This window comes from Danaus plexippus, assembly GCF_018135715.1.
Source record: "Danaus plexippus chromosome 9 unlocalized genomic scaffold, MEX_DaPlex mxdp_24, whole genome shotgun sequence".
Lineage (NCBI taxonomy): Eukaryota > Metazoa > Arthropoda > Insecta > Lepidoptera > Nymphalidae > Danaus > Danaus plexippus.
The window spans coordinates 3,137,947-3,151,265 of NW_026869847.1; the positions used below are offsets into that span (position 1 = coordinate 3,137,947).

The 13,319-nt window shown below is 28.6% G+C and overlaps 1 pseudogene; it reads left to right on the forward strand.

Annotated features, from left to right (window-relative positions):
* The first annotated feature begins 327 nt into the window (after positions 1-327).
* On the forward strand, positions 328-1,247 carry LOC116767286 (uncharacterized; annotated as a pseudogene).
* Positions 1,248-13,319: the final 12,072 nt, after the last annotated feature.

Consider the following 13,319-nt stretch of genomic DNA (forward strand, 5'->3'; position numbering starts at 1 on the left):
TTGGCCATTTTCTAACCTTGGAAAAAAATTTACAATAACTTGGTACAATATTTGCGGTCTCCACAATCAGCAACAACTAACACCATATTTAAATACTGACAGTTTGTATACGAAATGATTAATTACTTATTTCAATTTCTCCTACGCATTTATACTTCAAGTTGAGAACAAATATTTATTTAACCCACATCAATTTATTGATTAACCGGTTCAAAGGGCTGTACACTTTACTGTTTTAATAAATTAATTCTGATATTTATTTATTTCATAACTTTGAAATATGAAAACAATAAAGCTTTAACCAAGCTTGTTGTTAATTTCTCAATTATGAGTTGTGAATATAAATAATACACGATCCAAGAGATGTAAAAATAAAATTAGTCTAATGTATTACATATGATTTTATACTAAAAATATTTTTTTAAAGGGGATATAGTGGCCAATGGAACATGCTGCGAACAGGCAACATTAGATGCTATGCAGATGACAGTACTGGTGACGCTTACTACATGGGCTGAGCTAATATTCCTCGTGAACAAGTAGAAGAGAGCAGAAAGAGACTTTTTTCTGAAATTGAGAATTGGTCTCTGAATCTCGTTTACCACTAAAAAGACCCCATTTATTGTAGCTCTAACAGTACAGCTCCAGGATCTTGCTCTCTTAAGATCAACCAGAATATTGGAATTCTTGGGGTTGACATAGCAAACGATTTTCAATTCCGGAGACATTTGGAGGATAAGGCTAAACCAGCCTCAAAAAAATTTAGGTACTGAGTAGAGCGAGACAGTACTTCACACAGGGACACTTGCTTTTATTATACAAAGCACAGGTTCGTCCCCACATGGAGTATTGTTCTCATCTCTGGGCCGGTGCCCCACAGTACCAACTTCTTCCACTTGACTTCATACAACGTCGGGTAGTTAGTATTGTCAGCGATCCCATGCTCAGAGACGATCTAGAAACCCTAAGCCTCCGAAGGTATGTGAGTTTCCTCTGCGTGTTCTATCGTCTATACAACGGGCAGTGTTCTAAGGAACTGTTTCATATAGTGCCATCGTCACCATTCTACCATCGCACTACTCGTCGTAGGGTCGTAGGATTTCATCCACATCACCTACATGCATTTAGTTGCAAGACTGTACGTGCGTCAGTCATTTTTTCCACGCACGTGCAGAATGTGGAATCTTCCACCCGAGGTTTTCCCAGAGTGCTACAATATGTTTGCAAAAAAACTTGAAAAAATGTAAACTACAAAAATTGAAACATTAAATGTTCAGGTGGCTCCAACGCATCTACAAAACCCCTTATGTTGCAGATGTCCATAGGCAAGGGCGACTACTTTCCATCAGGAAGACCGTGTGCCCGATTGCCCCTTTGGGTCATTTAAAAAAAAATGTTATCTTAAAATTTCTAAAACTATATCGCTAAAACTATAAAATTGGTTGTAAATTAAAACAGATTTCGTATTAGTCTAAATATAAAGAGAAAACTTTTTAACACACCTTTTTATCTTCTGTTCTATGTTTGTTCATAACCCACTCATTATTTGGCAAAAGTTAGATTTCATTCAATCTTTGTAGACTTATCAAGGACCAATGACAATAGTATTCTACGATAAGATCATGTTATTACAAAAAAGATAAATAGACCAAGTCTATTCTTACATAGCCTAACCAAAATAAAAAATCACTATTTTATATATACATTAAAGAAATAAAAGAAAAAATACTTAAAACAAATATATGTATATATACCTATCGCATTTTATTTTATTGTAACACTAAAAAAAGACTAATTAAATAATTCTAACTATCACGACAATTTCTGACGTAGTAAATATTCATATAAAAATCCAAGCCTTATCTTTAATATTTGAAAGAACTTCTCCCAACAGCAAACACTAACAAAGTATTAATTAGTTTTTCGTATAAAGCAGAGGGAGATTAATCTTCAACGACACGCAAGATATATGTATATGTGTCTATGTAGTGGAATACAGGCGATTATCCTTATTAATTACTCTGCTTTGTTTAAGAGAAAATGGAGGGAAAACTAATGCTTTCTAGATTAGTTTTAATAGCAATTTAAAACACAATTACACTTTTTACAGTTAGAAATATTCTATTATTTTTGTTAAAAAATTGCTACAATTATGACAAAATTCTTTGAAAAAAATTCCTAACTTCTATTTTAAGGAGAATGGAGTTTAGGACTATCTCCGAGTAAAAGGTTTTTTAAAGAATTCTAATAATTTAATTAACACTTAAATTTTTTTAAAGTCTCTGATTGTAACGTGCGTGTATTTACAAAACCAAAGAAAGAAGTTGTCTTTGTTACTTTGTTACGCGTTTGGACGTTATTCAATTGATTACCTCTTCGGCTGCAGCTAGGAATGAAATGAAGAAGAAACTGATAGAGGAATTCAAGATGAAGAAAATAGGAATGAATATCAATAAAATATTCCCAGAAGGACTACTTTACATATATATATTTAGTAAGGTTATTATTTATTACAACTAACAGGTGAGACTACTTAATGACTATTACTATACAGCAGACTTGCTGTGAACTCCGTGGCATTTCGGTGGGCGTATTCCCCTCTATAGTAAAAGACATCATAAAGACTTTACGCAGCTGTTTTTTTAAGCAATGAATATAATGTATTCATTTAATAAGGTTTAATATGGTTTTTGTGTTTGTGTTAAGGTTTATTATGATATTAGCAAAGTATTGTTTAAAAAATTGCTTTCTCGTACAAAACTTATTTAACAAATCTAATCCAGTTCTTTCAATGAACATTTAATTATAATAATAATATTTTTCTAACATCCATTAACAAAGGCAGAAATAGGAATAGGTTGTTTTATAAATGTAGATACACAAGAGAAACCGTAAATGCTTTCCGTGCCTTGAGGGAATATTAGCAATTGTGATTACCACTTACATAAACACGAAGCATCTTACAACAAACCAAGCTGCTTAGCTTCTAATATATGTACCTATATGATACGTACACTTCTTACCATAAAACGTTTTATAACCCGTAGCTTTGTATCATGAAAACTTAAAAGCTTTACTTGTATTATTGTCGATAATTTACTTAGAAAATAATTAAACAATAAAATCTGTATTAAAAATCACAGAGACTTTTGATTTCAAGTCCAAAGGACATAATTTGATGGATCGTTAAAATTATGAGGAAAAGAATATTCTTAATTAACATCGTGACACCCAAATTAACTTTTGCTTAAAGCACTTGGACTAATTAACATCACTACTATAAAATCTGTCTTTCATTATTTTCTAATAAGTAATTGGTAGATATTATAAATCATTATTTTAACACTAAACAGGTTATAGTGCCAACTACATTTGATATTTCATCAATCATATCCGCTATAAAAAAAATGTTTTTAATTTCCTTAAAACTATATATATTTTTTTCATTATTCAAACCCAACTTACTCTTGATGCATTGGTACAGAAAATTTACATATACAGTTATGAAAGCAGAAATAAAAAAATACAATAGAATTAAAGTCAAATAATCTTATATATGTTTTATTAGGAATCCTAAAAATACTCCTGTATATACTTTATATACATTAGTAAGCATGATTCCATAATTTTATAATTCCCAACACTGTATGTAACCCTATTCGTTTAAGATGTCATAGAGACTTAGTTGATTGTCAAACGGAAAGGGACTTTTCAATTTTTCGGTATACTGTTCATATACTTTTTTCGCCATTTTGTTATTATTGTCATTTGTCTTCTGAGCGCAAATGAATAATTTTTTATTAACTAACTAGTGAATTAATTTAGTAACAGATTATGGAAAATTATAGCTGTAAGCTTTGTGCTGGTGATGTATGTTTATCGAAATTAATTACCAGTAATTATTTAATGTTGTCGACTGATAATAAATTTAAAATAATTACAAAGGGGAGTTGTGTACCCAGTTTGTATTAAAAAAAAATGTTTTTGTTGTTTTAATAAAAAGTATAACGATAGTTATAATTGGTTAGCAGGTAGTGGACACGCAAATAAGTTATTTTGTTTTCCTTATTTGTTGTTTACAAATAATAATAATAATAAGAATGTGTGCATCTCCACTGGATGTTCTGATTTAATTAATTTTCATAAAGCTGTTGCGAAGCATGAACTATCAGAAAACCACTTAGATTCTTGTTTAAAGTTGTTAAACTTTTGAAAAACATAAAATAGAATTTAGTTTAAATAATCAGTTTCAGTTAGACATTAAAATGCACAACGCGAAAGATGATAGGAATAGAAACATTTTTAAACGTTTGATCGATATAGTATATATATGCTTTGTAGGTAAACAAATATTAGGTAAGATATTTTTTTTGCACACACATATAGCACTGAAGAGTGGGAGGAAATATCTTTATATGGAACTTTTTATTATCCCTCCTCTTATTTTGATAAATAATGATATTGGAATTTTGAAGGGATTAGCCACTAGGACTGTGGTGGAGTGAGTGAGAGTACGGGATCCTCTTGTGTACAACCAGGGTGGAAGGACGAGTGATAGTGGTTATAGTAGTTGCGGCGACCGGAGGGTGGGTGTGTTTTTGGAGTCGGAGAGCTTTTTAGAAATGCACATGGTTGAAGGTAGGATGGGATTGGGATTAAATCCACAGAGATACTGAAACAAGAATAATAAGTAGCAAACAAGGACGTGCGATCAACAAACATTGTTACGGAAGATGGATAGTAGATTAATAGGCCAAGGATTGAGGATCCGTTGAAATTAACTTATTAATTATACATGGAACGATACGAAGGGGGTTTTACTGACTTTTGCAGACTTTACAGGGGCAGGAAGGGCAAAAATTTGAAAAAGGCCTCTTAAAAATGTTTATTCTTATTCCATTATGATTGTTATTTTTAAACATAAAAGTTAATCAAAACAAATGTATACTTATATATATAATTTATTTATATATATATAAATAAATTGCAAATTAAAAACTTTGTGCCAAATTTAACCTTATTCGGAAATAAAATATATAAGTATATGTATTTTAAGAATGTACAGTTATTTAAATGGAGTTTAAAGAAAAACTAATTAAATACATAAATTACCATTTGGATTCATTTTGGGACACCTGCTGATTTTATACGACATAGCGTTATGACAAATTAATGAACAATTACGAGCCATAATAGAACACAAAACAATTTACACTTTACCCATTTTATTTACCTTTTATTATGAAATGTAACTTACTCATTGTGTAAATGCTCTTATTGATGTAATATATAAAAAATATATATTGTTTGTTTGAATTATTCGTATACTTAAATTTAAATTATAGAGTAATTTTTGGAGATCAATAAGATATAATTGTGTTTTAACATTGTTTATGTACTAAAGTATATAAGTAGAAATAAAGGCTTTAATAATGTATCCAATAAATCAAACCTGTTACATATGCAAAATTGTAGTCTTATTATTTCTATATAAACATTTTAAAAGTTACATTGCCTTAGATTTTTCGTTTAATTACCTATTAACACTTATTCAAACAGTCTAAATTTATATTAGTTTTTCCATTATAAATTTTACTACAAAAAAAAAACTTTTCATAATTCGATACACTTTAAACATTTAAGATGAAAATATATGAAATGTCCCTTAAAATCGTGGGGTAACGGTAAAAGAAATTTTCTCCACAGCAATTTTAATTCTCGAGGCATTATATTCCTTTCATAGTAATGGAGCATTCGAATGATAAAAGTTAAAATAAACGGAGATTTATACGACAGCTACGTTCAGATTTCAGGATACCTGTAAAAGTTATATCAATTATATTTTTTATATTGCATCTGAAAATATAGAATCTATTACTATTCTTCATATCATTACGAAACTAAATTCATTTTATTTCCCAAAAATAAATGTTGGTTATATAATGAGATCTAAGATTTTCGCGAGTTCTATTCATTTAAATGAAACTAGTATTATTCGGATATACTACGCGGATTTTTTATTTAAAAAACTACATAATCCCGACGTTTCGGTTACTTTGCAGCAACCGTGATCACGGGCAGACGAGATGTGCTTATATAGATTATAAATAAAAAGTCTCTTTCGTTAATTAATTTACCGTTATCACAACAACTTTTCTCTAGAATTCTTTCCTCCATTATCCAAGATAAAAGATACTTTTTTTTTATTAGGTACTACATAAATAAACATTATTTATTATTCAAACTAATTAGAATTCCAAGGAATATGTTTAAAAATTTATGAACTCTGAGTGTTCGGAGTCGAATAAACAGTTTACGTTATTTTAATTCGAAAATTAAAAAATTGAGTGATAGATTAAGATTTAGTCCTAAACGATGAGGCAATTATATGTGATTAACAATGAAATTTTATTTAAACTGTTAATATCATGCAATTTTAAGAGTCGAGGATTTGCAAGTAATCGATATATGTGGCAACACATTATACTTCTTTATTCGGTAAGTGTTAAAATCACCTCGCCTATTTAAGTTCTCCGCATTAGCTACTTTACTAAGCGCTTTTATTGTCACCGCATTTTTTTCTGTTCTGGTCAAAACTGATCGTCAGAGATAAGATAATTTTGCGTTTTCTAACAAAAGAAAATTTATAACAATCAAGATAATTTTTATTTTTCTTAAAGAGGCTATTAAATTTTTTTGTTTACGTTTGTTTTAATTTTTAAGATTAGATTCGACTTCAAAGATAATTCTTTTTGAAGTGTTTTTGTTCCTTTCTCATAAAATAACTATGTGTTTATTTTCACTCTGACGATTAAGGTAATTTTTTTTCACTGAAAAAAAAAACGTTGACGCTTTATTAATTTACCTGTCTACAACAGGCTATCAAAAGAATTTTAAATAACCGTATTTTAATATGTAAAATAAGCAACATAATATTGTATATCTTATTAACATTACGTGATTTCGTGACAAACACTAACTTCTATAATTTAGAAAAAAAACTCTTAAGTTGAAACAATATGATCTCTAACCACCTAATAAAATTCCATTTTGTACTTTTTATGCAACAATGGATAGTATAATTGATGAACCGTCTGGTAAAAGGCGTCCTTATTTCTGAGATGTAAAATATAGCGAATCAATTGTCTATTAAAGTATACTAATAAAAACAAGAAAAGCAAACAAACAGCAAAAGTTTTCACAACACATTAGGGTGTTAAGAAAAACTGAAGTTTAATAAAAGTATCAGTCTAACCGACTTACAGAATTCTTAAGCGACGTCTTAGAATAACCATTATTTCAAATATTACCTCTCGGAATCTTTACAGACTTAAACATTAAAACTTTGTTTTATAACATCTACAGTTTTACGATGAAGTTCTGTTTGAATTTTTTTTTTTCACTTTTCTTAGAACATTTATTTTACTAAACTAACAACACAAAAATTATACCCTTCAATCTAATTAGCCATTCACTGATTTTATATAAAAAAAACCATCAATATCAGGCATTCATTGTAGACCTTATTAATTTGTTAGCACAGATCAGAACTTAGTTTGCATGAAATCTAAAGTGCATATGTGATATTTCCCATTGAAATACATGTTTATATAAAGGTCGGTTATAATAAGTTGCTACTTATGATTGATACGGCACAAATATTTTCTGAAACTTTGTCGCTTTATAAACTTAACGATTTCGCTAAATTCGTTTATGTTGTTAACGTAGTCCAGAGTTATAATATTTAGTTACAAACATATATTAAATAATTAGTAAAAATACTTTACGTGACAACTGACAATTTAATAAAAGTATATGTCTGTTCCCAACTCATATATTTCATAAATTAACTTTAAACCAAATTATAACAAAGAATAGTTAAATGATTTAAATTATATATATGTACAAGTCATAGTTTATCTAACCATTATTTTAGGTAACCAAAGACGTGGTGGATTTAAATGCCAACGACTTAATTCTACAACTAAGTTTCAATGTTTCTTTGCTGGGCAATACTTATACCGGATAACATTGAGGTGGTAAAAACTTTTATCAAGTATTATAAAGTCGGTACTTCAATATTTCTATTTCTCTAAATACTTTAATAGTTAGTGAAAAACAACAGAGAACAATTTAATTGAATGCATATAAGTTATTCAAATTTCTTATACTAGAACTAGGTTATATAACTTATAACGTCGAAAGAAAGCAATAATAAGGGGCGTCGAAGTAAATGTAAAGAGTTAATTAAAACAGTATGTTAATTTTGTTTGTCACCTCATCAATTATTCTGAAAGCGTTTACTATAGGACTTCTGCTCTATACCAATTATGGGCTTTAATATGGAATAATAAATAATGGTATTAAACTTATGTTATGGAGAATAAAATCTAAGGACATCACGTCAGGGATTTAAAACGATACGTTATTATTGTTTTTCTTTTTTTAATATCATGATATCAGAAATTTCAACACCTCATATGTCTCGCATTTGTCATATATTTTTTTAAATGCTTCCTTTTTTTAATATGAGAATTTAAAAAAAATTTACCTTTAGATTTCGAAATCCAAACTGAATATGTTTAGACCTTAGAAACTAATAATTAAGTCACCCATAAAATAGTTAGTAGAATCATATTGTTAAGGATATATCTTATCCAATATTTCCTTTCCTCTTTCATTTTTCCGTACGTTCCGTAATGCTTTAAATCAACATAATTTGTAGTTTAATAAAAGGTAACGTTACCTTTATCGTTAAATAAATTATCCTATAAATTCATTACAGTCACTGATAGACATAACTTTTTTTCCAACCTAATTCATATTACTTAAAGGGCATAGGAAATAATTAAATCTATTTTATAGTATAAGATAAATAATTAATAAAATATATTACTATTCGTTCCATATGTGAATGAAGAGAAAATGTGGTTTTAAGATAACATAAAAAAATATAAATCACTCTCAATAATTCTCGAATTGTAAATGTTACTTCAAATTATTTCAGAAATTCACTTAATTAATATGCATTGAATGTAATTTGGAAGTTATCCTGTTCCTGTTTGAACCAATCAATGTTTCTGTTTGAGCCCAAGAGATCAATTACTCACGGACGCGTCTTGAATGAAAATGTGCCTCAATAACGCGATGAAAAAATTATTGGGACAAAATTGTATTTGTATTGAATAATAACCGATCAGCCAACTGCAGGGTGACACCGTAGGTTAAAAACTAAATATTTAAATTTATATGGGTTTCAACTATTCATTAATTGATGACCAGAAACTAAAGAATTTATTTACATTATACGTTTAGTAAATTGTATTAAAAATATCAATACCTATCTTCAATAATCATTAAGGTTCTATTTTCAATAATATAAAAAAAGTGTTCCAGTCAGCAATCCTGGGATAGACTAGTCTTATGATAAGTGTAATATACCCAAATGATATCAGTAATATTTTAAGGATAAGTACCAAAAATACTGGAAAACAGAACTGTAGAAGTTAATGTTATAAGTATTATCAAGAAAGAAAACCTGATAAAAGTATATTAAAACTTTGACAACTTCAACACAAAGCTAAACAAATAATTCTCTCAAAAAATCTTGACACCAAAGTTGACGTATAAGCAGTATCTTGCGAGAGTTTACAAACATTAACTATTACAAGTACTGAAGGTCATTATCTTCAGAGTGTTTAAAAAATTGTTCGTTCTTTTAAACTGCTAGAGTGAAATAAACTATTGCTGAAGCTCACCACTGCAATACGCTTTCATATTCCTGACCTGAAATTGCCTGCCATGAATGTAAAAAGTAAAGATAGTGACATGCTATGTACTCGTAATAAGCCCATAAAGTGTTTGAAAACACGTATTCGAAGTCTGTTCTTTATTTTCAGTCATTATCAGACCTAATAATGACCTAAAGGACTAACTATCTTCCTGACCCAATCGATTATTACCATTATAGTTTAAATCGCCGTAGGAGAACTAACCTATTTGACTTTGAAGGAACACAAGTACTCTTTTGAAAGTCTGAAACAATAAAAAGTAATAATTAATGTCTTGGAAGTTCTTTCCGAACGCAAATTGTTTATTTTGAAAACCGTTTTTCGAAATCACTAAACTTACTTATAACCCCAATCTGTATCCAAAGACGCATAGAAAAAGCAAAATATATTTATATATATTTTCTTCTGTTAGATAAGCCAATTTCTGATTATTCAGATTCGGTTATATATAATAATTATAATAAATTACATAGAAAATTATATACATCATATGTCTTAATCCAACTTCTGGAAGTTAAATTATTTTCCATGAATGGCTTGTAAACCTTCATTAAAATGTCTTAAACATACTTGCATAAAAACACACCTAAATGCACGCGCACGCACGCAAATACTTTGTGAAAACTATTTTGTTTCAATAAAGATCTATTATTTATCTAATTCTCTCAACTCCTAATCGATCTTTCTACAAAATGACGTTGTCACTATGCAACCAAATTTTATATATATAACAAAATATAGTTAATGTATTTTTATCTTTAAAAGTATTTTATTGCAGGAATTAGTTTCTCTGCTTACTTCTAAAAAGGACTGCTATTTGTGAGGAAAAACTGAATTCAGAGTTATGAAATATATTTTGTAATCATTGCTATTCAAGATACCTAAAATTTCACACTTGAAACACCTCCATACAATTTGATAAATGCTTAACTCAGTTTTTTGCCAAGATAATTATGGTAGAAAATTACTTGTTTCCACTAATGAGAAATAATACGAAGAAAATATGAGAGACAATTTATTTATTTGTATCAATGAAGTCTCAATTACTATTCATATACTAGTAGAAAGTAAACTTTATGTTCTGCTCATGTAAATAATGCGTTTAAAACTTTTATAAGGTAAATCGAAATAAATATGCTAGTCTGAATAATAATAACCAAAAAAAAAAAACAACAGCAAAGTTTCCTTTAACGCTTAAAATACTTTTTAAACATATATTAATTTATATACGTATGAGGTTTTAAATAAATCATCGATTTCAGAATGGATATCTTTAAAACCAAAAAAAAAAAAAATATTACAATAAATTAATTTAATGTTATATACGTTTAGATTAACTTTTATTAAGTTTCTCGTTAGTTTATATTCTAAATTAAAAAAGTGAATCAGAATCAGAAATATAATTTTTCAAAATAATATAATATGAAGTTATACACGCAAATGATATCATCTTATTCTTCTCAGTGATATTAACAAAAACTAATAAATAGCATGTTATTTCTATTGGGAGCGCAAAATTACGCATATTCGTTTGGTTTTAAGTTATAAATTTACACTCAACTCCATAGTTTGGTGTGTAAGCCGCCAACTAAAGTTTTAGAAGCTGTTATCAAAGTTCAGTAACAAACTAGGAAGCTATTATACTTCTATGTTATGTACTTGCCTAAAGATAATATACTAGCATCTTGTTATTGGAGATCTTTTGATGTCTATAGGTAAAATTTTAGATTCATTTATATCTAGACGCAGTAATTGAATGAAATATAGAAACAAAAATTTAAAATAAAAGTTTGTAATAATAATCACCGCTTTTGTACGCGGCACACGATGTGTACTCGGTAATTTTCCCAAAAGAGCAATTTTTAAAATTTTGCTTAATGTATCTGTTTGCTGCTATTAATTTCTGAATCAGCTGAACCGATTTTTAGAGGTCTTTTCACTGACAGATGCTGATTGAATAAGAAGGAATGTGGGCTACTCTTATTTTAATAATTCTTATATCCATTTAAAAAAATATATAAAAAAAAATTCTAAAATGTAAAATTCGCCGGCACGACTGGTAATGTTTCATAAATTTTGGGGGCCTTAATATGTAACGAGATCTAAGACTTTCGCGTGTTTTATTCATTAAAATGAAACTAGTATTTTTCGGATAAACTACGCGTGATTTATTTTTGTAAAAAACTACATACTCCCGACGTTTCGGTTACTTTTCAGCAACCGTGATCACGGGCAGACGAGATTTACTTACTGTAAAGTTTTGTTTGTTTAAAGACGCAGCTAACTGAGTCTCATGGAGTTGTCTGTATCATATCGACAACAGATGTAGTTCCAAATTGATGAGGCACCTGCGCACTTTTCCCGAGCAGGGAGGAGTATTGATGTGAGAGTGGCACTGAGAGTTTTAATGTGGATTCAGAAAGGATTTTAAATACAATAGTTCTTTTTTAATTAAAAAAATTTCGAATATAAAACGTCACATATTTAAATTTAATTGTAATAAACAATTCAACATATATCAGTAGGAGGCAGTTTATCTGGAATTCATGAACAACAAAAATAAGTGCAAAAATTTATTTTAAATAAAGTGAAAGATATCTAAACTGTGAATTTTTTATAACAATAACCTTCATCTCTAGAGGCTTCACAACCACTGTGATAACAAGGTACTGAAAAGAAAATATTACATAGGCTTTAAAAAAAAGTTTTTCTTTGAAAAATTTCTTCACAAAAAAGGAAACTGAGAGAATGGCCTTGTCTTCTTTACACACTGTATACATACTTTATTTCAAAAAGTTGTAGTTATAAAATTTAAACAAAACGTTTCTTATTTCATTCATTGTAGGTTATGCATTATAATATAAATAATCATATTATTGTACCAATTTGAGTATTAAATATGGGAAATCAAAAAAAAAGAGTATATTGCGAAAGAACGGGATACTAAAAAAATTAAATTTACATAAATCTGTTCTACATTAAATGTGAATTAATAGTAAGCAAAGCGATATATAAAATACAATGAATCATTATTATTAAATAGTCTAAATACTTTGCCGATTTTTAATAGGCAACTCGTGGTCGGATGAAATTGTACCTACTACCAATAACCCGTTACTGTCTTTCTCTAAAAGGTAATGATTTAATGTTTCATTCTATATCAATACATAAAGGAGGAAGAAATTTAAAACTCTCAAAAGTCTGTTGTTGTTTAGGATTTAAAAAAAAATTCATTGATATCTCGACACAATAACATTTTTTGACAAAAAAAAGACAAATTAAACGGACCTGCATGAAAGTTAAGACGATATTAATGGAGCTTGGCTACTTAAGGCCAATGTGATTGTACAATAAAATTTCTTCCCACATACATACTAATACCACAAATGTGGTAAATTTATGTTAAATTTATATTATAGAAATAAATAATTATGATATTTATGTTATTTTATTAGATGCCAAGTAAAATAAATGTGTGTTTTATTTTAAAATTATAAGTCGGAACAAAATAGCCCCGTTCAAAATAAT